This window comes from Pezoporus occidentalis, unplaced genomic scaffold (assembly GCF_034315485.1).
Source record: "Pezoporus occidentalis ecotype Australia unplaced genomic scaffold, CSIRO_AGI_Poc_V1 ctg111, whole genome shotgun sequence".
In the NCBI taxonomy this organism is placed as follows: domain Eukaryota; kingdom Metazoa; phylum Chordata; class Aves; order Psittaciformes; family Psittacidae; genus Pezoporus; species Pezoporus occidentalis.
Genome location: NW_026912898.1, coordinates 600,278 through 627,825, shown reverse-complemented (window position 1 = coordinate 627,825; position 27,548 = coordinate 600,278). Strand labels below are relative to the sequence as shown.

At 45.3% G+C, this 27,548-nt stretch overlaps 1 protein-coding gene across 1 annotated transcript in view; it reads left to right on the top strand.

The window, feature by feature from the left end:
* LSAMP (limbic system associated membrane protein) overlaps window positions 1–27,548 on the top strand; it is a 987,084-nt gene that overhangs the window by 570,234 nt on the left and 389,302 nt on the right. The gene's annotated exons all lie outside the window — the stretch shown is intronic.

The window sequence follows — 27,548 nt, the reverse complement described above, 5'->3', positions numbered from 1 at the left end:
TTTAGAGTCTTCTTGATCTAATATTTTTGAGAGTTAGGTAAATAATTTATAGGGTACTCTTCACAAATGGCTACAATGTGAATTCAGAGCTAATCTGCTCCTCTGGAGGTACATACAATTATCAAGCTTATACCAGAGCAAGCTAATTAGGAAGCAATCATCATCAACAACAGCTGTTCTTAACACACTGAAAGGCGGAGGCTTCCCTTGCACCATCCACTCATCCCTTTCCTTTCTCCAGCTATCCATAAGCAAAGCATCTCCAGATCTGCTCCTGTGCAACCACTCGCTCCCAGCTCAGTGTTCCTGCTGCCCAAACAGGGAGTTAATTTCCTCAGCAAGTTATTGTCGTTTCACTAGGGATGGATACACATCTGGGGACTGGTGGGAAGGTGAAGTGTCCAAAGTGTGTTTTGCCCCACTGCCCCAGAAATTGTGAGTGCAGACTCATGTTGACTACACTGGGTTTTATGTTTGTATCAGCTGTAATATTTCAGCCGGGATAAAAGCTATGGTAAATTCACAACAGAAAAGTGGATTATTTCTACAGCAGTACTGTTAAACAGTAGTGGCTAAAAACATTGCAGTCAGTTCCCTCACTGACCTCACCTTTGTTCCTTTTAACCCCATTATGAGCAGTGCTTGGCCCATTGGATGGGAGTCCATCAACTTGTGCCTCAAAAGTGGATAGTAGCTCTACAACCTGAAGCATGCATGAGCTCAGCAGATACCCTTTTTTTCTTGTACTCCCCTCATGTCACATAATGGGAAGCCAAGCTGGTTGTCCTTTGTTGAAACTAGTATTACCTGCTTGTTCAGTGTTCTGCCTTGGTGCCCATTGAAGTGCTTTCTACTAGCAGAGTCTTTGTGAGGTGCAGATGAGATGGAGAAGTAGGAATTAGCTGTGGAAGATCTGTGGAGAGAGAGAATGAACAAAGGGGGTTTCGAGATCATTGAACTCCAGCTCCCTCATATTCCCCCAGTAAGTGGAAGTACCTTCCAAAGAGCAGCGAAACATTGCATGGTAAAGAAATGACATGTAGGCAACAAGGTTGGAGGCACATGCTGCTGGAGACAGCTTTTATCCTCAGGAATGAATGACTGAAATGTTTTTAAAAGGACAGTGTGTCTGCAAATGTTACACTGCTTTTCCATGTGTTTTCTACTTTGTGTGAAGATCTCATCGGGGCAGGCTTCAGCCATCAAAGCTCTGACCCTAGAGAAGGCCACAGAAAACTACCCAAAAAGTTTTGGCTGTCTTCATTTTCTATTGCTCTTATCTCACTAACACAAAACACAGGAGAGCTGAGGGGAAGGGAGAAGCTGACTTTCAGTGGAAATGCTTTGAGAGACCTTATGAAAGGTAATTTTCTCCTTAAAGGATGATGTTAGATCTGTCACACCTATGTTTGGTCTTTCCCAACGCTTTCCCATGGCTGCCAGCAGGGGACTGCTCCTGGAGGTGGACAGAGATGCCTCTGAAGTTAGCAGGCTTCTGATGACATGGAAAAGCAGCTCAATAAGCAGTGATGGAGACCAGAGATCTTGGCCTCCTACTGCCTTCCATGTTCTCTGAAGGAGGTGAAACTTCTGTGCAATGGAACAGCTTCCTAATGAAAGTCATATCTATAGAGGAGACAGAGAGGTGTTATGTTCTATCCAGCCTAGTTTTCATACTGCACATAGGGACCTCCTGGTACAGAGCCAGCTGTACGCAGCCACAGGATTGAGAAGTTATTCAGCTCTCCTGCAGAATCATGAGATGCAAAAGAAGAGCCTGGGTTTGGGGAGAGGAAATATGGATGTCAGAAGAGGAATTCAGAGTTGGGAAAGCCTCTGGCAGCTTTATAGATGAAACCGCTGCCAGATGTTAATTGTTTTCTGTGTAGTTTTCAATTGATCTGTAATTTGACTGTAGATTCCAGGCTTTTATAATAAATTGTGTACAAAGCTAGCCACTTAAGGAGATAATAAAGACTCAAAGGCAGGCAGAGCCGTAAATTTGGACTTATCCAGGAGTAAGAGATAAGTTAGGGCCTCTTTAGTGGTGCTTTTTCTCCTTTCTTTTGCTCTGTAGCAGGAGCAGGAAGGAACCAGAGTTTCAGTGCTCTGTAGACAGAAGAGAGAAGTGGAAGGTAAAATCCTAGCCACGCTTCAGGCACATTGCTTTTGGTGGGTGATGCCTTGGCATTCATTTAACCTCCTCTGATAGTGTAAGAACCTTTGCACTGGTCAGACTTTCTCCTCTGTTCATTTATGTGCATCCACACTCATCTGTGTGTCCGTCCATCTACTTTTTGTCTTCTCTCTGCAACCACTCTTGCCTTCATTTGCCATGGTAGGAGCCTTCTGGATGGTAATAACCTTCAGCCTTTGGTTTTAGTGTAGTCTCTTGCAGTTCATTTCAGGGGGTTAAAACTGTCTGTGTACAAATACTTCCATCTCCTTCTTGGAAAACTCCTGGAAAATCAAGTGTCAATGATGAAAATAAAGAAGGTTGGGTCTTCTGTTCCTTCAGTCCCTCTGATTGGGGCACAGAGGTGTGGTCCCAAAGAATAATAATGACAGTGAGTGTATCATCATGCTTTGTAGTATGCTGTGCTGCTGCATGGGGTACATAGCACATGCTGGCCCCAGCAGAATGAAAGAGTTTTCCCTTCAGAAGTATTTTTTTCCTACCAAAATGTTCTAGGAAAACCAGTGGCTTCTGCTTACATTCTGCGTCATGTGGGAATTACACGGTACTGTGAGTAGTGCCAAGGGGGTGTGTAGAACTATGTGACATAATAAGTTGTGCAAAACTTACCTAAGAGGATATTGAGCAAGGGTCACAACAGAGCTCAGCTCCAGTCCTGGACTCATTGCTGGCATGACAACATCAGGTAGTGGGAACTGGTATTGTTCTGATGGCTTCAGCAAAGCTAAACTGATTTGCATCACCTGATTGCACGGCCCTTTCCCATCGGCTTTGTGAAGGCTGACAGTGCGATAATATAATCTGCAAAATGCTGAGAACAGCCACTGTGCTGTTGGACAGTTCAAAGAACTCTGCAGGAGCCAGGAGCCCCTATCATCCTGAGGTGGTGGAAACAGAGAGCATCTGCTTCTCCTCATCTTTGTCATACAGGGGTAAATCAATGCAGCAAGCAGCTGAGAATGGCCCGTTTCTGCCCCTGCTATGCTATGACTCTTCTTCCCAGTGCTGTACCTACCTCTGTTGCTTCTTTCATTCCTGGACATCTCTATATACTGCTTACAGCTGCTTCCAGGTCTGTCTGCTGCTATGGTAGTCAGTGCATCTTGGTTATACTTGGCATTCCTGCTTCGAAATAGTGTCTAGGCTAGGTGACCACCTTAATTCATCATATAGTTCTGGTTAGGGGTTGCTTTTGTGTAACCCCTGTGTTTCAAGTTTGTGCTGCTGTATGGCAATGTACATTTCAGAGAGGCTATGTGTTGGTGCACAAACATTTGTGTGTCTGTGTCTGCCACCAAACCTGCTTCATTCCTGTTTGACAAAATGCATGGCTAAATTTGTACTTTTTGGTAGCATGTGAAGGGATTTCTTGTGATTTGCAGTTGCGTTAATGGAGGTCACTGGGTGTTCCATCTCTCTGGCTGTAATTTGCATTGTTGGGTTCTCCATCTGTGAATGGGCCCATACTCAATGTTCGCTTGTGTTTGATAAAGCATGTAAGAAGTGTATGCATTTGTTGCCTCAAATGTACCCCCATGCAATAGGCTCTGAAGATTTTACTGTCTTTCACACTCTGCATTCTCAGTGCTCTGTGTGTATGTGTATGTGCATGGCTTTCCTGCCCTGCGAATGTAGCACCCTCTCAGAACAAAACGCCAGCCAACTGTTGGCTCCTAATGTGGTGTGGACTACCTGTCACATGGGATTAGCTTTTCTGATGTAGGTTACTATGACAAGCTCTTCTTTTGGATGTGCAGATTTGAAGCTGATGCACATACAGCAGCATTGTGCAGGGTGACAGACACTCCTTCTTTTGTGTACCTGGAGTCGTGCCTGTTACCCTGTGATGCTGAGGATGAAATCCTAAGTGAGTACTGGATAAGCATCCCTTCAGTTGCATTAAAAGTCACACCACCAGACTTGTTACACCACTACCAGCTTCCCTGCTGAAGAGGCAACTGAGAAAAGTGAGTGTCAGGAGCAGTATTTAATGCCTGGAGGCACTGGTGGAGCTTGGTGTAGGGGAGTGCTCAGGGCTAGGAGATCTGGGGGGCTACAGAGCCAAGAAGGGCACTGGGAGAGCCAGTAGGAGCTAGGGCAAGAGGGGGCTGCAGGGAAGTACAGGCAAAGCTGCCATGGAGAAATGCCCTTTTAATTTATTCTGGTCTTTCTTTTTATGGAGCAGTAAATTCTCCTATCCCATAGTTAGGACATCCTGCTGACAGATAAAGCAGTGAGACTAGGTGAGCCCTGTGAGCACCAATGTGCCTGGGGATAAACCCTCTCCCTTTCCCCTTTTCCCTTCCTTTGCTGGCCTGCCACAAAGTGACCTGCCTGTGATCCAGGAAATGGGCCATTTTATGATCTAAGATAACCATTTCTGTAAAGGCTGAAAGGCTCACAACCTGCTAGCATTTAAAGATCTGTTGGCTTTTCCCCTTTTGAACTACAGCACCGGTCTTCACCATTTGGCAATAATTCACTGTATCCTTGGGTTTTTCTCATTATGTGGTCCTCAGAAGTGGAAGGCAAGTGAGAAAGGATTGCTTTATTTTTCCTGCAGACACAGTGGAGGTAGGCAGCAAGTTGCAGTTAAGGAATCTGTTTTACCTCTGGTTCGTTTTTCTCCCTCTGTTGCTCTCTCCTGCTTCAGGGTGCCTTGAACTTGTCAACATGTTAACCCATGTGGGGCCCTGTGTCTTCCAACAGCAGCCATAGAGAGAGAGGGCAGCCCTACCTGCCTAGGGGTGGGTTATTAACCCAAGCGAAAAGGGTTGGTGCGGTTTTACTTATTCCTGCCTCTGGTGAAAGTATCTGAGAGAAAAATCAGATCTCAAGGGCATCTTTCCTCCCACCTTGGAATGTCTCATCAGCTGAAGAGCAGCTTGAAGTATGTCCAGTTCAGCTAAGTCTTGTGATGGGACTTTCATTCCTGCAAATGAGACAAGTAGCCATGAAGTACCTGGTCGAGGAGTTTGAGAGATGAGTGTCATTTCCTGTGGCAGAGATGCCTCTTAATCTTTAATCAGCTCCTCTCCCAGAGAAACTGTGCAGTCCACGCTGTCATTGGGCAAGCTGCCCTTCCCCAGAACCTGCTCCACACCCTGTTTTAATTAAACAGCCTAATCTTTAAGTGTCTCTAGGCTGTGATGGCTGCTAGAGGACCTGCAGTGTCCGGACAAGCATAATTACTCACTTCAGAGATGCTGTGCTCAGCCATCCAAATCAGGATGCCTTTATCCCCCATATTTTCAGGTTCCAGCACCTTTTCTCCTGTGGTGCCAGGTCCAACCTCCTGCAAGTGGGACTTGCCCTCAGGCTCTTGTACCTGCCTGTCATTTAAGCTGCTTTCTGCCTGCAGTCCTTTGTGTCACGCTGATGACTCCTTCCCCTCCTGACTGCAGCAGCACCAGGATCTCCAGTGAGAGCCCACAGGTTTCAAGTTATTCCTCTAATTCAGTGGGAGTTTGGAGCCCCGGAAGGTCTGTCTTTGTCACAATGATCTATCATTGCGGATGCTAACCAGTGGAAGGTTAGCAGCCCCACAGCTTGAGGTGCTGAGTCGTTCTTGGGGCAGAAGGCAGAAGAAGGCACAGTAATAAGGTTTAGCTCTCTGCTCACCGTTATCTGGGGAGTGTCACAGGTTCCACTTGAATTGGGTTGAACTGCTGAGCATATGTCTGTATAAACGTTAGTTTATTATGCACTATAGCTCAAGGGCATTTCAAGGACTCATTCCAAACTGAGAGAAAGAGAAAGGCTTTACAGGCAGGAAGAAGAAAAGCTGCCATCATACTATTGCTTGAGATTGTCTGATCCTTGCTAGATCTACTGCTTCCTCTCCGTACAGACTGTAATGTGCAGGGGAGAGAGAAAACTCTGTCTCTTTAATCAGCAGAGTTGGAAAGGCATAAATAAATAAGTAAGACTGTTCCCTTACTATTCAGGACTGAATTTCTATGAAAGGGAAAATGAAAGGAGGTGAACGAGAAAATCATACAGTCTGTCCTGTGCAGCGAGAATCTGCCATCACATCCAGGCTTCTAGGCGATGGGTTTGCACATGAAATGGCCTTATTTACTCTCCCACGCTTTGCTAAAGTGCTTTCGTTGTGCAGAGCTGAGGCGGTTTTTGAGAAGAGTTTGCTTCTCCCTAGTGCTCTGTAGATGGCATCCATGTGCCCTTTTCCAGGAACGGGATGGGAGATGAAGCAGTGGAGTTCCATTGCCATCTGCTGGCAAAGCGGAAGGTTGGCTGCTGGTGGGGTTTGGGTTTGTCTCTTTTTTTTTCCCCAGTTTAAAAGCCGCTGGCATACCATGAACACCTCCATCTCGGGGGTCTGCTGGTGTGATTTTGCGTGATGTTGGGTTTCTAATTTGATGGCTTGTTTGTACATAGTGGTCTCATTGCCCCGCATTCTCAAGCAGAGTTAAGAGTTGCGGCCCCTGGCCTGGCATCGGCATAGTTGTTCCTATTCCATGGGATACTAAAGGTCTTTCTCAGAGATTCTATAGGTACCATTATGTCCAGGTGGGACAGAAGATGTAGCCCCACAATGCTTCGGGAAAATGAGCTTTGCAACCTCACTTGCAACCACAGGGACTATATTCCTCTCTGCACAGAGCAGCTGGTGTTACATGTACTATAAAGATCTCTCTGAAATGCTCACACACGTCCCTGTCCTTATTGAACTGAGCAGGCCACGTCCTCTATAATCCCTGTGCATTCACAATCTTGGATTAAAGGTTTTCTCTAGCCATCTACAGTGTTAGTTGCCTTTGCCCTTGCAGAAGAGGAGTACACTTGTGCTCACTCTGCTGTCTCTGCAGTGGTCCTAGAAGCGTGGTGACCTTTCCTCACTCACCAGTTGCCAAGGGTGAGAAAGGATCAGTCCTGGCACTTCTAACCCCCCAAAATTGAAGGTACAGTTTATACCCTTTTTCACAATCTCCTGCCAGTCTTTATCTTTGAAGGGAAAATGCAGGTAAGAGGAGCATGCAGCATGGCACAGCAACTCTTCTGCACAGACAAGAGTAAAACTCTGAGCCATCTTTTCTCTGTTACTCAAATAGACCCAGCTGTCAGTGAAAGTTGAGGGCACCAGGATCTCCATCTACTTTCTTATAAGCGCATTGACCATGGATCATCACACTGGCGGCAGGTATTTGATCCTGGGCTGGAAACAAGCAGGGCTCATGAGGCACATGGGGGTGCACAGTGACTACTCCTTCAGAGCTTCAGAAATGGTCATGGTGAGAGGGAGAGGTGAAGTGATGAAGGGGAAAGATTGTTTGCTTTCATGGAAAATGCTCTTTGTTCAGACCACTAGTGTAAATTTGCTGAAACTTTGCTGAGAAAACATTCTCAGATCCAGAGGGAATTTCTGGTGTAGGGAAGACAAGGAAACAGCAAGCTGAATGGTGTCCTGGAAACAAAAAGCATCATCTGTGCCTCTGATCATTCTCTCATCTTTTTCAAGCTGTTCTTCACACATATTTTCTTATAAACTTTGCTTTATTTCACAACAGCCTCAAAAAACATCCCCAAAGCTCCATCTTTCCCTGATACAGGATTCTTGGTTTCTGGCTATTCTTCATCACCAGCCATCCAGTGCTATGGAAAACCACTAGAACCTGGTTCCAGGTACGTTTTCTCCCATTGAAAACCATCCCATCCTTCACAAGCCAGTGGGCAAAGAGCAACCCAGCTGTACAACATGTGGCAATCCTCTCAAGCTATAGAGCAACCTGGGACAAAAAGCTGTAAGTGAGAGTCAGTTTGGTAGGGGAGGACATGGAGAAGGAGTCAGAAGCATCAGGAAACACCCACACTCAGCTGAGTAGAGCAGGACAGAGCAGCATGTGTGTGTTATGGCATCTGGAGCTGGTGAGTCACAACTGCAAGTGCACAGGATCCATAGGTAAGAGTTTTCTGAAGGAGATAGTGGCTTCTTTGTGAGGAACTCTCTCCCCTGTAGATAAAGACTGAACCACATTTTTAATAGATTCTGGCACTAAGGAACTCTTCCTGTTCTGTTATTTCTATCCTTGGCTCTAACCATCATTAATTCATGAACAAATGCAGCACATTCACCATTATCCCCTGTGCTACCTACATGCTTCAGGCAGAGAACTGCTAAGCAGAGAAGCTATGCTGTAAGCACTGGCAGTGAGAGATGAAGAGCAAGGATGTGGAAGTTTCTAGCAGAAAATGGAAAAAGGAAGATAAAAAATGGATGGGACAGAACAGGTTGGTAGGGCAAGGGAATGGAAGTCTTTTAGTCTGTATGTCTTTGCCCGTTTTGCATTTGATTGTGAATGTAGTGGTTTCATAGTCACCAAGAGCTGAGTTTTCTTTGCCCAGTACAGAGGATAGAACTCATGCACTTTCAGTCTTGACAGCTTCACATCACAATGTAGGAAGCTGCAGAACACTTCCCAGAACCTGTTTGTTATGTTAAACCCTTTAAAGGTTCTCTTGAATAGAAGTAGCAATAGCAGCATTTGAAACCGTATCTGTTCCCTGTGCTGCAGCCAACAGAGAGCAGCATAGTTACACGCATGCACTGTCTAAATTCCAGTCCAGTGCATAGTGCTTTCCAGTGACTGCTTATCCACCTGCTATCAGCTTCCTCTGCCATGCTTTTGGCTTTGGGTGCCAGAGTGACCCCCAAGTGCTGTACCCACCATCCCCTCTGTGCCAGAGTGACATGTGGCCCCAGGCACAAGCATCTCCTAGAGAGGAATCCTGCATAGACAGCCAGCTCTCTATTTGCTCTGGGAAGCTCAGCTGCAAACAGATTTGACTGCTTCAGGATCAGTAAAATGAAGCAGGGGAGACATTTTTCTGTTCCTGGTGCAGGATATATCGCTCATCCAGCAGGTTTATCTCGATAGTGACTCAGTGTTGTAGCCACTGGGGATACTGTTGTCTGCATTCTGAGTAGACCTGTCTGATCCTCCAAGAGACTTTTCTTCTGCTGGCAGGAAGCTGTACAAACAACATAGGGATAGGTAGGATTAGCTGAGCCTGCCTTCCATGGGAAGCAGGATTCCCAAGGCCTGTAACACCTGAATGTAAACACAAGAAGAGGATTGGTCCCACAGGATGGGTTGATAGGTTGGAAAAACAGGCCCTGCATTGGGGCAGCATCTTCACATTTCCTCCTGGGTGGTAGGGTGATGTGCCCGTGATGGGGAAATACTGTGTTATTGCAGGTGCTTCATGGGGCAGTGTATTTTGAGTATTCTCGATCTGCAGAAGAGAAGGCTGCTTGTAGACCTCATAGCAGCCTTCCAGTATCTGAAGGGGGCCTACAAGGGACTCTTCATCAGGGACTATAGGAACAGGACAAGGGGTAACAGGTTCAAACATAAACAGGGGAAGTTCAGGTTAGATATAAAGAAGTTCTTTACTGTGAGGGTGGTGAGACACTGGAACAGGGTGCCCAGTGTTCAAGGCCAGGTTGGACAGAGCCTTGGGTGACACGGTCTACTGAAAGGCATTCCTGCCTCTGGCAAGAGGGGTTTGGAACTGGATGAGCTTTAAGTTCCTTTCTAACCCAAACTATTATATGATTCTATGGTCATACTGACAGGAGGCTTCGGGAGGCAGAGTATCAACCACTGCAGCATCTTGCCAGAAGTGGGAAGAGAGCTCAGGAGCTTTCTGTCATGGTGGTAATGTTGGTCCACTGGGTACAGCAGTATCAGCAGACCATTGTCATCAATGCCAAGTCAGGCTCTCTGTAAGACTTGGGCTGGAAACAGTCATAATAAGCTTCAAAGCTTGTTTGTTGATTTGTTTTAAACAAACTTGGCAGGAGACTCTCAAAATGTTTACCATCTCTTGTATTAGGGAGCTAAGCTAGGTATGGTGAGGCTTGAGCTCATTGCTATGCTCTGTCATGTATTTCCATTTGATACAGAGAACTCTGTCTGGGCTTCTAGCATGTTTGTAAAATGGGGGTGGCAGCACTGGCCTAGCCCTCAAGAATGTTGTGTGGATGAAGAGGTGGGAGGAATGGTGCTCGCAGACTAGGGTGATGGGAAAGTGAGGAAGCGTGACATAAGGGAATGCTGGGCAGAGGGCAGTGCACTCTTTCTCAACCTTTGTGGTAAATAAGGTGAGATCTTCTGGCTCGTGACCTGTTAGATGATGTGTGGGAATTCCCATAGCAAGCTTTGGTTTTAAAGGAAAACAAGGAAAGGCTGTAGGGGCCATGACACTGCACATCCATGCCATAGCTCATCTGCTGGTGGCTAAAGCCATGCTGGTGCCTCCTCCCTATTTGAAGAGGTTTGAATGAGCAGGACCCGTTTCCAGACCAACAAATTCTTCCCCTGCAACTGCAGGCACAGCATTGACAGGGAAGAGGCTGTCTCTCTGCTAACACACACACATGCACAAGCCACAGAGAATTAGCCATATGGTTTCACTTGATAGAAATCAAGAGCACAAAGCCATCTGCTCTCCTGTCTGGGGGTCATGAACTTGACTTCTTGCCTACCAGTATAAACTGAATCTCACAGAGTGCAGGCAGTGCACGCGCATACCCAGTTTAGAAATCACTGGGCCTGATAGGGGCTAGAGGACTGGAAACAACTCCATCACTTGAGATTCCTGTGGCCAGACGTTCCCAGCATGTGCTGCCGTAACCCTTCCACTGTGAGACAAATGCCAGCTAAATAGCTATTAGCTGTGCAAGACATCAGCTGCAAAGAGCTGCTTTATGGCCACACCTGTCTGAAGCCCTTCTTTAACGGCAGAGGGAGCGCTCACATCACTCTTGGGGAGGGATATGGATGCTTCTCTTTCCAAGCAGGTACAAGGAAAGGGAGCAGCTATAGGGATGAGTTAGATACTCCTGAAAAAAGCAGTCCAGTCCTTGGTAAGTCCCTGAGATACTCCTGAGCTGATAGAGGAATGACATTGTCACGGCAAGCAAAGGGACCACCCTCCAAATGAAGATAAGAGAGATGTTTGCATAGTTGGCATAGAGAGGAAGACACCCAGGACAAAAACATTACTGTTTAGGGCAACATTGTATAGGGAGTAAATATTGCTTAAGAGCCCAGATCCTTCCTCTAGCGCTGGCTTTGAATGTTCCATTTGGCCCTGATTCTGTTCTTCCCCTTTCAAGTTTGATTTGTGTGATTATCTCAGGAAAGAAGTCCACTGGCTGGAGCTGTTGTGGAAAACATGACAGTTAATCCAGCATTGCAAACTAATGTTCAGTTTGTATTATTAGTGCGTAATTGTTTAGTTAGGTGTTGCCAGCACTCATGTTTTGTTGTGAGGCTTGTAGTAGTCACTGTGTTTCTGAAAGCCTTGCTGCTGGAGTCAAGATACCTTTTTCTTTCATTGAAGCAGCCTGTTTCTGGCCCCTGTGCTTTTGATGAAGAAAATGGACCTCAAAGGTTTAAAAGCAAGGAGACTAATGAAAAGAACACAACACTCATTACTTGGAAAACCCCAAAACCTTGTGAATTTTAGCTCTGAGGGCCTGACTTCTTTTTTTGTACTGCAGTATTGGCAATAGGGCATTGAGAAAACACATTGTGAACTGTGGTCGTTTCCTAGGAAGTTAAATGCTCTGCGAGCTGCTTTCATCCATTCAAGAATATGCAAACTTACCACATGCCTCTTGTATTCAAGAAGAATAGTTGTATAGTTTCAACTCACTGCTAACAAGTCAGTTGAAAATGAAGGATAATTTGTAGAGAAAAAATCCCCAACACAATAAGAATCCACAATCAAAACAGTTCCATCAAGACCTGTTCAGCAAAAGCTTTAAAGCAGAATCTCACTCTTAAAGCAGAATCTCACGTCCTGCTGACTTCAGTGGATTGTGTTGTGTTGATACCCAGATGACTCTGAAGAGAAAATAGGCTGGAGGAAACGAACCTGGGAAGTGCTAGTGGGCAGTTCATGAATTGGAAGAGGTAGAATTAAGCTAATAAATGATTCATTCAGAATTGTTTACCCAGCTTTAGCCAGCATCAGGAGGGAAAGAATGCAAATGGGGCTGATTATCCAGATTCACTTTGTGTCACTGAGTTGTTCTTGGCTCAGAAACCCTTCCTACAAAGGGAAGGGTTGAACACTCCATCATTTGAGAACAGTTACCACTGAATTGGACAAAAGGCTGAGAACACACTGCGGGAAATCCTGGTGACGGAGCAGAGGGTTAGATTACCCAGGTGCTCTTCCTTCCTTATCTGCTGTGATGCTTTTAGTGCTGGTAACCATGCAGATTACTAGCAGAATTGCCTGAATGAAATTGCACTGAGGAACTCTCCCATAAGAGTTCCCATAACACAATAAGGTTTGCTAAGAAAGGTACAGCAAAACTCTTGTCAAATAGCTGCTATCTCTTGCAGAAAAAATAGCTAAGCTAAACTAAAAATACCTGGTTCATTCCCTGAAATATCTTTACCCAGCTCTGCCTCAAATGAGGATTTTGAAGCTGGATCCACCCACCAATTCTAGTGACAAGCAGCAGAAGCCCAAGGCAAACCCCACACTGATGGTATTGCTCAAGACAGATGTATTTGCTGTTCCTTAGCGCCACTTAACAAGCAACCCATGTCAGGTAATATGGAGACACAGCAGAGCAGAAGACAGGCCTGGCTGGTTTGTAAAGTATAGCAAAAAAGGACTGCTCATCACATAGAGGACAGTGTAATCTCTCAGTGGGCGAGATACCTTTAGTTCGGTAGCCTCCCTTGAGAACTGGTTTATCTGACAGTGATCTAGGACAAAGTCTAATGTGAGTCAAAATTATGAGTTGAGAATATACAGCAACACTTAATTTCTTAGGGATGCATAAGGGGAGAGGAGGAAAACTCCCACTTCTGTTTGAAGTGATAATGAAGTTATTTTCAGAAGCTGTTATGACATACTGTAGGAGAGGGCCTGGGGGGACGTGAACTCTGCATTACTGGGAGTATAGAAGAATAGGTTGGACAAATGGCTTTCAGGAATGATTTTAATGTAGGTGATGCTTTTGGGGATAGGGGTTAGCTAGGCAATTCAGCAGGGGTCTTGCAGCCTTAATTCATACAATTCTAGTAGTGTAATTTGTGGGGTAGGGCTGTGTAATACCCAGAGTGCCATTGCCTCTCTTATGATTGCAAATGGTCATGAACTCTGCTTTATAGGTGGCTCTTCTCAGCATCCCTTTGGGGCATGGGGACTAATGATGTTGTAGGAGGAATGACAGCCACTCACTCATGAACTCTGCTGCCTTCAGCACCTTCAGTTGTCTTCGGAGATCTCCCATCCAAGAATGTGAATTAATGCTTCCCTAGAACAGGGAGAGAGAGAGAAGGAGATTTATGGTGGTTTGCAAGCCTGAGAGAGACACCATGACTAACAAGCTAATTAGCCCCTCAAAAGCTGGTAGACAAATGGAGGGGAAAAGAGCCTCCATCTAACCTGCAGCCTTACATTTGGCACACTGTGCATGAGAAGGCAGCTTGTCTGCAGGGGCCAGCAGAGTTTGACAGGAGAGCCGCTTGCCATGCATCTGCTTCCCTCTGACACACAGTCAGTTTCCTACGGCAGCACAGAGCACCCTGCATCTCGCAGGGGCTACTGCAATCATTCATAGGGCTTCCTTTTAAGATATCTGAGGTGCAGGTATAGGGAATGTTTGGTGCTGGAGCCAGGGTGAAGCTGGTGGAGGAGGAGAGCCAAAGAGTGCTTTGTGCCCTACATTCCCTGAGGCTCCTGTGGTGCAGGTTTTACAGAGAGAGCAGCCCACCCCACTTCCATCTGTGTGAAATAGATGGAACATAAGAAATGTTTTAAATAATTGAATAATGAAATGAATATATTAATGCTCAGAGAGCGGGAGAGGGCTGCTGGGCTGGACTTATTCAGCCAAACAGCCCCTGACAAGCCAGGAAAGAAGTAGGGTCAGCATTTATTCCTCCAGAGGGGATTGAAGGCAGGGTACTGTGTTCAGTGACACTCCATGAAGCTTTCCTTTCTTTTGTTTCTTTGTTCAGTGACTCCACATGCTTTTCTTTCTTCAGATGGTCTCCTCTGCCTCACTGCCATACTTTGCTGTCTCTAGATCTTCTTTCTCTGTTTTTTCTCTCTCATCATCATTCCCTTTTGCATTCTCATCTTCTCCTGGCTTTACGCTGTTTAATCCTCCAAAATGCAGGCAGCCCTCTCAGAGAGCACATATCCATCTCTAAGACATATGCCCACCCTAATTCTGTAGCCACTTTATTTCTTAGGAACATTTAATTACAGGTGAGATTCACCTACTCTCTGGATACTCCACCCCTCATTCAGGAGACAAGTTAAGTGTCTAATACCAAGCGCAGTACATTTCTAGAAACACTTGGATGGCTGACAGCTGAGGTTGGCAGTCTGAGCCATCAATTTGCTTATGCAGAAACACAAGTGCAGAAGGGAGTTGGGTTTGGTAAGTCAGGCAGTAAATGGCACAGGAGTTGGCATTAAGAACGGTTGAATTAGAATTCTAGTGAAAAATATGGAGCAATGGAGGTCGCTGCAAACAGCTGCTGCACATCATTTGCTGTACCCAGCTCTGTGAGTGCCCCCTCCTGCCTTGTAGACCCCCCCTGTCCTCAACCTTGGGCTCCCGACACCAGCTCTGCAGTGCCCTTCCAGCTTCCCTGCAGATCCCTACCCTCTCCCTCCTCTTTAAGGACTTACTTCCCCTTTGTGGAGGCTGCCAGTGTTTCTGATGCATGCAGTGGTTTGTCAAAACCATCATTCCATTCCAGAATATTACAGGAAAACCTGCCGATTCCCATCATGTGTAACCTGAGTCGCATTCCAGATCCTGAATCCAAAGTACTTGAAGAATCACTCAGGCATCTCTTGTTTGTAAATGTAAATTAAATTATTCAATTAATGGCTTTGCCCAGCTTGAACACTTTTCTTCCCAGATCTTCCCATTGGAATTATGTGGAGAGCAGAGCCTCCAAAGATATGGTAGTCCTGAATCTTGTAGTCAGTAGGGTCCTGTTATCTAAGCTAACCAGAGAAGTGGTGCTGTTGCTGTGTTTTACTGACTCTTGTGCACATCTGGGAGCTTTCTGTTGCAAGAGAGGTTAAAATGTACAGAGCATATATCAGGGTAGGAATGGGTTTAGAAGCGTGTGAGAAGAGAGCAATGAGCTGGGAGGAGCTAGTTCTAGTTCTCTAGAGGGGCTTATGGATATGTTGGAAACTTGATTTTCCTTCTAATGGCATGAGAAGATTCTTCAGGCTATATCCCCCTATGGGGTACAACCTATGGGGTAGGGCATATAAAACCTACGTAAAATACACATAAACAATGCTCATGTAAAAAGTACCTATGGAAGAGGAGCCTGTGGTACAGATCATAACAGCAGCTGGTGAGGAGACGAGATGCTGGCAGAGAGAGATAGATGGTTTCTGGGTGCAGCATGCAGGGAGGGGTGAGGAAGAGGAAAGTGCAGGGAGTTTAAAAGTGGCAGCTCTCTCCTTCATCTGGGAAGTTATTTCTTATGCAGAGTGAATACAACCCTCCAATGCGTCTTCCAGTTAGTGACACCCAGGAAATGTTTTATGGATGAGGCTCCATCACCTGTTGGCATGAAGAGGAGAAGGCAGAGCCACCGGTGATGGATGATCACTTGGAAACTGTGCTGTGTCCTCTGCACCCTCCGCCTCTCTCTCTGTGCCTCTTTATCATGCATCATTGCGGTAGCATCCACCTGCTGCTGCCAGGAAACTCCTGGTTCCCAGCTTCTCTCCCTTTTAGCTTCCAAGGTGTTCTGACATACTTCCCCTTCTCTGAACTGCTCTTCTAAGTCAGAGATGTTGTCACCTAAATGGATGAACTGCTGGTACTTCTGTAGGTGACAGAGAATTCTTCACTGGATGCATCGTATAGAACATCCTGCATGTTAACGCTTGTTTACTCAGTGAACATCCTGCTATAAATCAGATGGGTTTGTGGCATGGGGAAGAAGAAGCAGGATCTTGCAGTTTTCATTTTGGGTTGTAGTGAGCATGTGCTGCCAATTTGAAACCTTTGTGTGCAGTATTTTTGTTGCGGTTGGTTTGTAGTTGTTTATTGGCTTATTTTCCAAATACACTCTCTCTCTAAATCTCTCTTCTGCTAATGCTAAGAGAAATAGCAGATAATGGCCACAGTGAGTACTGAAATCCATGGCCCCTGGACCATGTTATGGTCAGAGCAAAAGTAAGGAGAGACACAGAATTTCAGAGGTGGCTGGCCAATCTCCATGACAGTACTGATTTGTTGAGCAGCCCCTAAGTTCAAGCACTTGCCAGAATCCTATTAATAAAGGAATTTTCCAGATACATTTGAAAAACATAGGTAGAGAGCCTAGGTACTAACCACTGTTTTAATGTGTCTGTTCTTGGGTGGTACAGTCTTAGTTAAACCTTCCCATTCAATCGCCAGCCATCAGGTTCTCCCTTCTGTGACTGCCAAGCCCAGTTTGCAGAAGCAGGTCTGTGCCTGTGAGCTGCATTATTGCCATGCCAACCCTTCCTTTCTTCCTGAATTCCCGAGTCCCATCTTTGTTTCTGCTTCCTGCAGGAGCTCTTGTGTTAGTTCCACATTAATCAGTAGGCAGTTCGCTTCAATGGGTCACTTAGTCTAATCTAGGTGGTACCCAAGTTTTTTCCCATCTTTTATGCTTCTCTGTAAACAGGAGTTTGTTTGTATATGGGAGTCCCAAAAAAGCACAGTAGTGGTGCTGCATTGCATACAAAGAGCAAAACCTCAAGGCTGTTTCAAGCACACAATTCTGGCTCCTGCTGTGGTGACAGTGGTGGCATAGCCTGACGCCTCCAAACTGTGTCTATCACCAGCTTCCTAAGGGCTTCCTTCCCAAGGTTCAAGTCAGAATAGGCCAGATGATGCTGAGGGACCCAGGACTGAGCTGTGCCTGCATTGCATCTAAAAGTAGGCATCATGACAGTACTAGGTTGAAACTGTCCTGAACGCCTGCCCCAAGTGCCATCCGTTACAAACAGATAGAATCATAGAATGTTTTGGGTCGGAAAGGACCTTAAGATCATCCAGTTCCAGCCCCCTGCCATGGGCAGGGACGCACACATACAGTGCACATCCAGCAGTGTAAGATGAATGTGGAGCATCCCTGTGGCACTGCCCCACCCCGCACACCAGAATGTGTCCTGATTGCCAGCGAACTGGGGATACAGGCTAATAATGGATCCTTCGGAGCGGCTTCTCTCCCCTGTGTAGTTTTTTTTTCCCTCCTCCCCCTTCCTTCGCCTGAGTGTTTAGCTCTGAAAAGAATAATTTATCAAATCATTTTTATTCAACTTCGGAGGAGGAAGAAAAAGGATGGTGGGGAAAAAAGGGCCCTTTGCTGTTTTAATTGCTTTGTGGCGTACTTGTGAGAGTGGAGCTGGGCTTATCAAAGCCGGTGCAGCTGAGTCCCTGCCGCTCGCTAATGAGAGCTGCCGCGTGACCAGCCACGCTCCTCTGATGGACCAGATACGGCCTCAAACCAGGCAGGGACTCAAACACTTCGCAAGTTAATTTAAATGAGGAGCTATAAAGTTTAAGCAAGGAGGCTGGAGGAGCTTGTTCTACAAGGAGTTTGGAATCAAATGAAGGGGTTTATTTGTCTAAAACCAGAAAGCCAAAATGAGACATGCGGTCTAGGGTGTTGTTTGGCTTGGGATGTTTTTTTCTCTGATGATTCATTTCTGAGTCAGGTGTCAGGGTGGAGGCAGAAGGAGGTTGTTTTCTACCTTGACTGAATGAAACTCAAGGAACCACCTGAATTCCTGGAACTCATTCATTTCTCTTTGGGCCTGAGGGTCTCTTTTAAGAGGTAGGTGCTGAATTGACTCCATAGGGGTGCTGTAGAGAGCAGTGAGATCTGGTTGCAGGGTTGTAAGCATTGTGGCTCACACTTTGCGCTCATACCTTTTGAGAGAACTACCAGGGATTCCAGGAGCTGGGAGAACTGCCTGGTTTGACATCGTTTAGTCGGTGCTCCCCTGCCATGGGCTGCCCATGGCAGCTCTGCAGCACCACACAGCACCAAGTGGCTGTGCCTGCTGAGTTCTCACCTCTTGGTACACTTCGCTTTCATTTCCACTTGGTTTAGACCCATTGTAATTCAAGTTCTGAAGCACAGCCATTTATACCTTGGGTTGGTCTTGGGTGGTCTTGGGTTATACCGCAACCTTCATCCTGACCTCCAGCATCTCCACTTATTTAGGGTAAGAATCCCCACACAGCTTTGCTTTTGCATTTCAGTTGCGTTACAGTGTGCAAGATGCTTTGTAGCTGATCCAGGCTGTACCAAAATGCCACTTTCAACACAGGTGCCACATCTCAAGCAACCTGAACTGACATCAGTTAGTCCTTTTTTGAGCCAGGTGTTGGATCAGGTGACATCCTGGGGTCCTTTTTGGTTTTATGAATCTATGGTTTTGTGATCCTGTGGGTCTGGGGAAGAGTCTAGCACAGCCCTGAAGGAACTGTATCCTAGGCTGGTACCCATCAATGAAGGTGACTTATCCCTAGCAGAGGGTTCAGCTCAATAATAGAAATACAGGGAAGAGAAGATGTGAAGGAGGAGACTAATATCTCATACTTAAGTTATTTTTCAATAACATTGTTCATGTCCCTTCTGGCTGTCATCACACTTAAGTTTCCCATTTTTAATTAAAATCCCCATAGCTGCAATATCTGTAATACTGCAAAAAGCGAGGACTGAATTCTATCTGACTGCTTGTCAGCTTCTTCACACGCAGAAACAATGTCAGCTCTCTAAAATACCAAACGTGAATAAAATATGTTGGGTTTTTCTTTTTTATTTTTTTAATCTCAACTTAGAAAAAAATAGTTTCATAAAAAGCTCTCTTGAAAGCAATGATGGGACAATCTATTATTAAATGAAACAAATCAATATTAATGCAATCTGATGGCTGAGATTTGCTTGAGTAGTATTTTATATTCATGTGTATGCTGTTAACTCTGCCTTATTTTATATGTGCAACATGGGTGCGTTAAGGTTGCTGTGGGAACCATCATTTCTTAAATTCCTGACTTTTACACAGGTAAAGTCAACCTCAAGCTACCTTGCATTAGCATGACATTTCCTTGATTGAGGAAAGAGTGTTGGAGTGTTTTATTGTCTGTATTCCTGCATTCAATTGCATGTTCAACCCAAATGAGTTCAATTACCAGCCCCATACTTAAAGAACTGGAGCAGCAGAACTGCATTCAGAAAAGAGCAGCAGCTCTGAATGCCATTAGCCTACAAACTTGAAGGCTTTTGCCATCCTTTGCTGCTCTCCAGGTGCTTCTGTGTGCCCTGTGACAGTGGCATACACACATGCATCCTGTCACGCGGCAAGGAACCAATGGTCAGAAAGAGATAGTCTGGATTTAGTACCTTAGGCAAGTAATTTTCCCTTCTGTGTGATGTGGTCCTTCCAGATGCACAGGAAGGCTGAAATGACCAAGCCATATGTAGGGCAATACCACAAACTCTCCAGGTTCTTCAACCCCACTTCTCCTTCCTTCTTCACATGTTCTGGTACTCTGTGCGTATCATCAAGTGAATGGGATGCTGGTTTGAGATTTACTATGCTCTTTGCAGTTCAAATATATCTTCCTTCTACTGTGCCTATTCCTGAATTTCAGATAAGTAGGTAATTCCCACCTCTCATGAGGGAAATTACCTCTTACTAATTATCTACAACTTACAACACGAATACCTACAGCCATGTTGGCTAAAGGTTCTCTATAGTCAATGAAGAGATAGCCACAGTTAGGAAGCAGTTTATCTGATGTTTTCACCAGATGTCTGCAATAGGATAGGATGATTCAGGCTTTGGAAGTCCATGCTGGCCACTAGGAGTATGGTCTAAACTCAAGAAGAGCATTCTGCATTGAACATGATCAAATTTAGTCCTAGTAATCCACAAGTAGATAGCAGCAGCATACAAAGACACCCAGCCAAGACATTAACAACCTTACTGTATGCTAGCCTAGTGTACTAATAGGCTATTCAACCCTGCAGAGAAAAATGGCTCCATGACCCTGGCTGGAGTGCTGGTTTGCTGCAAAGACATTGCTTCTGGTACCAAAACCAGCTTGTAGATCTTGGCAAAGCTCTGTTTTATGCCATAGAGACATAGCTTCAGGATCAAATCTTTTACTCGGTATGGTTTGCACTGTTTGGCATGTTTTCAAGCCCTTCTAATCATCACATGACATTTTAGTATGAATTTGAGTTTAGCTGAAACTGGTCTTGGCTGCTGGAGTAGTGAAAATACAAGTTCATCTGTTGTCATCGTTAATGCTACTGGAAAAGGACATGTAAATCTGGGAATAGATGTGGGAAAGAAGAACCTGGAGCTGGTGTCCATGTCGACTTACTTGGGAGTTATGGTAAGTAGCAAATCAAGGCTCTCAGTGTTCGAAGCAACCAATCTTTAAGACTTGCCTGGCCTCTCGTGGCTACTAACGCCAATCAAAGTAAGTATGAATGGTAGTTGTCCTTTGGAGCAGGAGCTGAGCAGACAGCATGGATCCGAGCTTAAGGGTATATGCAGCATGGCAGTAACTCTGCTTGTGCAAGGGACCGCCTGTGGCAATAGTTGACTGGTTTCCTTCAGTGAATTGTTTTAGCTGTTTAGAAGCGATGGGATCATCTACTTATATTGTGGTGTGTTCTAAACCTAATTTATAGGCTCATGGCCCTGGTGGATGCTGCTGCCTTTTGCAACAGTTTGTGTTTCAGGAAGACAACTTCAGGCCACTCACTTTGATCCTTTCAGTCCAGAGAGAAAATTTCCCTGGGGCAGAAGTAGTTAATAAAAGTTAAGCTACCCAGGAAGGGGACAGAAAGAAATAACATGTGACAGAGATGGCCAATTAGACATCATGAATATTCAGAAATCTCTAATCGAATGAAAGCTCATTACAAACACCCAGGCTGGAATTTGCTCATGTAAAATATTCATTGAACAATTTTGCATAAATAAATCATAAACAATAATAAATGCATAAAAAGTTGTTCATAGACCATCTATCTTGGGGCGGGGGGGGGGGGGGAGGACAGAATCTGCTAAATAAACTGTAAGTAATGAGTAATGTGTCTATTGCTAGTTTTGAGCTCTCCTCACATGGCAGGTTTGCTGTAGAGATCCTACATGAGCATCCCTCTCCTGGGAGGCATGTGCAATACAGATGCTTGGAGGAGATAAAAACACTGAACTACCCCAGCCTTAAGGAAGTAGGATGTCTAAGATCGGGACTTATCTTATGATATATGTAACAGAGTCTGAGAGGTGTCTGAAAATGCAAGCTGGAAAAAAATTATTGGTTTTGAAGAAAAAGGTTCAAACCCATTTTCCTCTAAGAGCACCGTGTCCAGCCAACCTGGACAAACTCCTAACAATACAAAGGATGTGTTTGGTTTTATTGTCGTCATAGGGCGATTCAGAGGGAGAACAAAATTAAAGCTGTAGTGTGTGTGTGAGGTGCGGGGGAATGCATATTGCTGGACATTTGCAAACAGCCTGTACACAAACAGAAAAAGGTCAGAGCTGTCCCAGAGCTGCATATGGAATAACTGTAAATGACTGTGTGTGCTCTGCCTACCTGCTTGGTTAACAGAGCCAGGGAAAGGGAACAGGGAGAGAAATCAAAGGGCTGATTATATCAAATGTGAGAACTAAAATCCACAGTTGTTAGGAGAGAAATACCAGGCAAAGGGTGTTAAACTGTGACTGGAGATGGTTGTGAGTGAAAAGGTCTCATCCCAGCCCAGTCCCAAATCATACCGTGCTGGGGCACATATATGGAGCATCTGGCTCTTAAGTTGTCTATGAGATAGCCTGACCTATTAAGCATAGGCTAGATGAGAGCTGAGTTATGAGTTCCTTGGGGTAGGAACCATGATTTTTGGTGTTTGCACAGATATCAGCAGAAAAGCACCCCATTTTCCAGCTACATCCCATCATAAAAGCACCTCATTCTCCATCTGTGCCCCATCATAAGATCAACAAATGGGACAGTTGTGGCGACATCGCATATGCCTCCTGGCAGGTAGAGAAAGGATGTGAGATCTCAGGGAGCCCCCTACTCTCATGCTATAAAAGTCATCTCCCACCTATGGTACACCTTCTCACATCCCCCTTCACCCACATAGTAATTACCTAACAAGTATCCCCAAGTATCTGCCCACACAGCATATTACATGGCAAATTTCCTGTAACTACATGGTGATTACCTGGTCCTTCATGCTGCTGGGGAGTTAGAATCTGAAAGTGTTTTGTGAAGGTTAATTTATGTGAGACTGACTTCAGCTTTCACATACAGGACTTGTGCTTTTCTGTGGCACCGCCTGTTCCACTTCACCCTTGGGAGGGATTTGACATCTCTGAGGATGAGGGCAGAGAAGGCAGCCAGGCTGGGTAGACTTTTATCTGTAGTCAACCCACGTGTGCCCAGTCCCCAGCAGATAAATGTGTGATGACGGCACAGCCACAGGCATCTGATACAGGGCTCCCTAACAGCGGTGGTCCCCAGGAGTTTGGCTTAGGGGACCCAGCACATTAAGCTGCTCTCCCCATTCTGCCTTACAGAGTAAACACTGCTCTTCTACGGACCAGCTGGTGTGGGAGAATTAACATTGGAAAAGAAAGGAAAAAGGAAAAATTAAAAAGACAGAAAACTCTTATGCACCCATTCCACCCACTAGTGAAATAGGGTGCATGGGGGCTTCATGTTACAGTGGGTAATCCTGTCTTTAAACCTAGAGTTTTGAGCTTTCATGGCTGGATTTTGCTCTGTTAGAGAGAATCCCTCCTTTTTTTAACTGGTTGCAAATCCCTACCCTGTTATCACAAGACAGTTAACTATCTCATCACACAGTTTTATTGCATGCTTATCCATGAAATGCCCCATACTGCCAGATGCTATAGCAGACTGTATTAGGGAAATAATAACAAGGCAATTCAGAAGGCTCATCTCAGAGCTGCTGGTAATTCAGTGACCAGGCTGTTCTGTAATTTTGTTGTCACTGTGGCTCTGTGGATTTGGCCGGGAGGAACTGTGAACACATGTGCTGTTTGCTGTGATGGGCTGCATGTTGTACAGCAGCACTGCATGGGAGGAGGAGGTACATGTGACTATTAGGGGAGTCTGCTTGTTTCTCTTTATTATTAGTCAGGATGGACCTATGCAAGGGGACCACTGCTCACTGGTTTCCTTTCTGACTAGTTCATTGGAGAGACCAAACACAACAGTGGTACCAGAGGCTGATTTTTCTCCTTCTCTTGAATTGGTCTCTCCAGGGAGGGTTGATGAAGATGAACAGTGTGAGGACAGTGAAATATCTGGGATAGGAACTGTTTATCTGGGCAGGACAAAAAGTTACCGCCTAGGGCTCTAGCAGATGAACACTTCTGCAAGCACCAGGGTTTGTTGAAAAGAAGACAACAGAGAATATATTAAACCATCTGTTTCCCTCTTACAGTACACTGTAGGACTGGAACAGAGATGAGTGTGTCTCCTTGTTCATCATTCCTACCTAACTGTGAGAGATGGGAGATTGAATACTGGCAAGAGACGTTTAAAGGCAAGTGACATTCTGTAGGAGCCTCAGTAAATCCGTATTTATTAGCAAAGGAGGGATAGCAATGTATGAGATGTGCAAGCAAGACATTTTCATTCCATCAGTCCTTGTCTTTGTGCTCTGTGCCTCAGCACAAGCTCAGACATGGTCATCAGCGTTCTCTGACTGCATAGGTAGGGTTTGGGTTTCAACTATCCCTCTTCTCCTCCTAACTCAGACTCTTTCTTTCTGTCTCACTAACAGCACAGCACAGACCAGGCTTGAGCAATAGCATAAGGTGCTAGAAGGTGGTGAGTGTAAATGGAGTGCTCGGGCTCAAGGGTGAGCTTGAGCCTTCCACTAGCATGATGGTATTAGTGTGCCTCCTGGAGACCTGTGCAAATGGTGCAAATGTGTATGTGATAAGACAACAGCACGTCTGATTTAGTGAGAGGGTGTATGAGTGTGCAGGACTGTGCAGCTGTGTGGAAGTTGGTGGGAGTGAGACATGGATCGAATGGGCGTGTAAATCTGATACCATGGAAGAGAGACTGCATGAGTTCTGTGTTTGTCTTAAGAGACCAGGGAGTTTATCCGAACATGCCTGTACTTCTGAGAGCTAGGATGCATGTGTAAGCAGTGGGTACCCATCTACTGCAGTGTGGTCCTGCATGAGATGAAGATAACAAACACTGAGAAAATATGAAGGCTATGTCACATTCCTTGTGACTTTTATTTTCTTTCTCTGACATTCAGCATCAGGGAAGCAAGGAGGGAGATGGAGGGACTCTTTATTAGCAACTGTAGTGGTAGGACAAGGGGTAACAGGTTAAAACTTAAACAGGGGAAGTTTAGACTGGATGTAAGCAGGAAGTTCTTTACTGTAAGGGTGTTGAGGCACTGGAATGGGTTGCCCAGGGAAGCTGTGAATGCTCTGTCCCTGACGGTGTTCAAGGCCAGGTTGGACAGAGCCTTGGGTGACATGGTCTAGTGTGAGGTGTCCCTGACCATGGCAGGGGGCTTGGAACTGGGTGATCTTAAGGTCCTTTCCAATCCTAACGATTCTATGATTCTATGATTCTGAGAATGTTGTGTGCCAATAACTGTTGCATCGCACAATGCAAAGGAGCACAAAGCAGTTTAAGTGTGAGGTGCATGTTGAAAACAAAGCCAATAGCATCAGCTGTGACCTTTGACCAAAAAGACTGTTAGGAAGAATTTTGTTCAGGCAGGTAGGTGGAAATGGCTTCACTAAAGATAGGAAGAGATGTCTTGGGCTGCCTGGGTAAATCCACTGAGAATTGAGGTTGACCGCATAACTCCCCCTCACTCCTCTCCTTCACTCATTGGAGAAAGCTGAGCTCTAATGCCTTTCATGAAAGATGCTGATGGTTGCTTGCTTAAAAAAGAGCTGGGCCTGTTCTTGCTTTTCTGCTGTCTCAGTGGCCTATGAGAGGTACCCTGGAGAGTCTCTTATTGTGGGACAAGGCCTTTTCTCTCACATAATGAGCTGAGTGGTCGAGCCTAGGAACAAAAAATTCCAGTGCATCCCTCCATTCCCCACTTTCAATGCTCTTCTCCAGAATGTTTTAGGCAGCAGGAAAACAGTGACCAGAAACCTGCCTCCAGCCATGCTGCTCATTCATAACCCAAACCTCAAATAAGCCATGGCTCCTGAGTGTCTAGAATACTAAAAAAAACATGGGTCTGGATAGGAGCAAAGTGACTACTGAGATGAGAAACAGTTCCCTTAGCTTATCGAGCTGCCCTGGAAGAAACACCTGCTGCGTAAGACCCATTCGTCTCTCAAAATGAGTATAAAGGTTATTGTTTAGTTGCATTTTATTTCTTTGTTCTTACATTTCCTTCATCTGAACAACAAGAGAAAGGAAAGGCATCAAAGCAGGCCTCCAGCATTGTCCAGATATTAGATGAGGATTATACGTGTTCAGAGGAGCTTGGATCTTTCAGGTAAATGTGGATGCACTGGGTAGATTGGAGAGTGCAGGGAGGAAGCTTCCATGTTTCATGAAGAAAATTAACTGTCTGCTTGTTATATATAAACTAGATGGGAGGTACAAGGATGAAGAGCTGGCAATTAGGAGGTTGTTTGGCATTTGAGAGGCGAAGGTTAATTTCCTGCTGTCATGCACAGCCTGTGTGATGGGGGACAGGTCATTTAGTCTCCTATTGCCTCAGTTCACCATTACAATTTGCAGTAGCATCTGCCTTACAGAAGAATACTTAATCATGAGGCACTGAGATATCACAGAAACAAAGTAAGAAAATACAGGCACTTAAAACAAAATGTGTCCCTGTAACTCACCCCAGTAGTGTCAGAAACCATCGTGATGGCCATGGGCAGTTAAACAGGAGCTGTTTCTCCCTCAGTGCTTCGACAATGCCTAGCAAATCACACCCTGTTCTTGGTTGTTTCCTTGATGCTACCATATTCTTATACAGTCATTCACTGAAATTCCTCTGAGCAAAGTGAATGGGCTTAGATTTCTTTACTTCTGGTTCTGCCACAAGGGCACACTTCAGCACGCACCGAGAAGTGCCCCTTACAGGTGCAAAGCAAGCACAGAATTAAGGCATTACACTTGTTTATTGGTGAAGCTGCTGCTTCAAGCTCGAATGAGGTGTTTAGATAAGTATGCTCTTTATTTTACTGTGGAGGTAAGTATCTGCTCATTTTTGGGGGTGTGGAAAAAACTCCATTCAGAGAGCTCTGATGATCTCAGCAAGTGCTGCCACTATTGCTGGGTACCTGCAAGCACCCGCTGATCTAGGAGCTGTTTCTTCTCTGGAAAGCACAGCGCAGTCCTGTGCTTTGATTGACCCCATCTTGCCTTTGTGACACATCTTCTGCATCACAGCTCCCGATGAGCTCAGCAGGAGCAGGGATTCCTGATGGGCAAGTCAGTAGGAAGTTGTCTCCTGGCCAGCAGCAATTGCTTTATCATAGCAACTGGTGATGTGGGCACAGTTGGGGATGTAGTGCAGCTCCCTACCACATACTGTTCCCTCATGATTTACTAGCCTGATGCAGTCATAGAGGTAAGAATGTGTAGTGTTCTCTCAATCCATGCTACTGCTACCTTGACCTGTGTCCCCTGTGCTGTCTTAATGTGGTGCTTCTACTTGTATGCCTATGTGTCGATTCTCCTATCCATTTCCCTTTGAAGTCCTGCATCTTAGGACCAATCTGCCACATAAATGTGGATCCAATATGAGGTGATGCAGAGATCCCCATCCAGAATGGGGACATGCACACTCACATAAACTCAGTGCCATCATTTTAGTACTCTCTGATCTGAGTTCTAGATGAGCAAGCCAAGACAGTGCTGAAAGGCAGGAGCTGGTGATGCTGTTCAATGGTCAGGGTAGAGAATTTTAAATCCCTGGTAACATGCAGAGCTCTCATAGGGAATCTTTCAGGAAGAATAAGATGATGAATTTCCCTGACTCTTTTATCTCCCAGCAGTCATTGTAGGAGTTTATTTATTAAGATCTTTAAAGTTCTCATATGTTAGCATAAAAGAAAAAAAGGTTTGGTCTTTGCTCTGCTACTACCAAGCAACAGCGAGTTCTACGTGTTAATAAGCATGCACACTGTGACATACAAGTACCATTAATACAACTATACTGCTTTCACACTTCTCCATTTTGGGTCATTGAACAGCAGCATGTGAGTCATACTTGAGGCGCTGAAGATAGTCCTTGTTTTGGAATGGCAAAGATCCAATAGC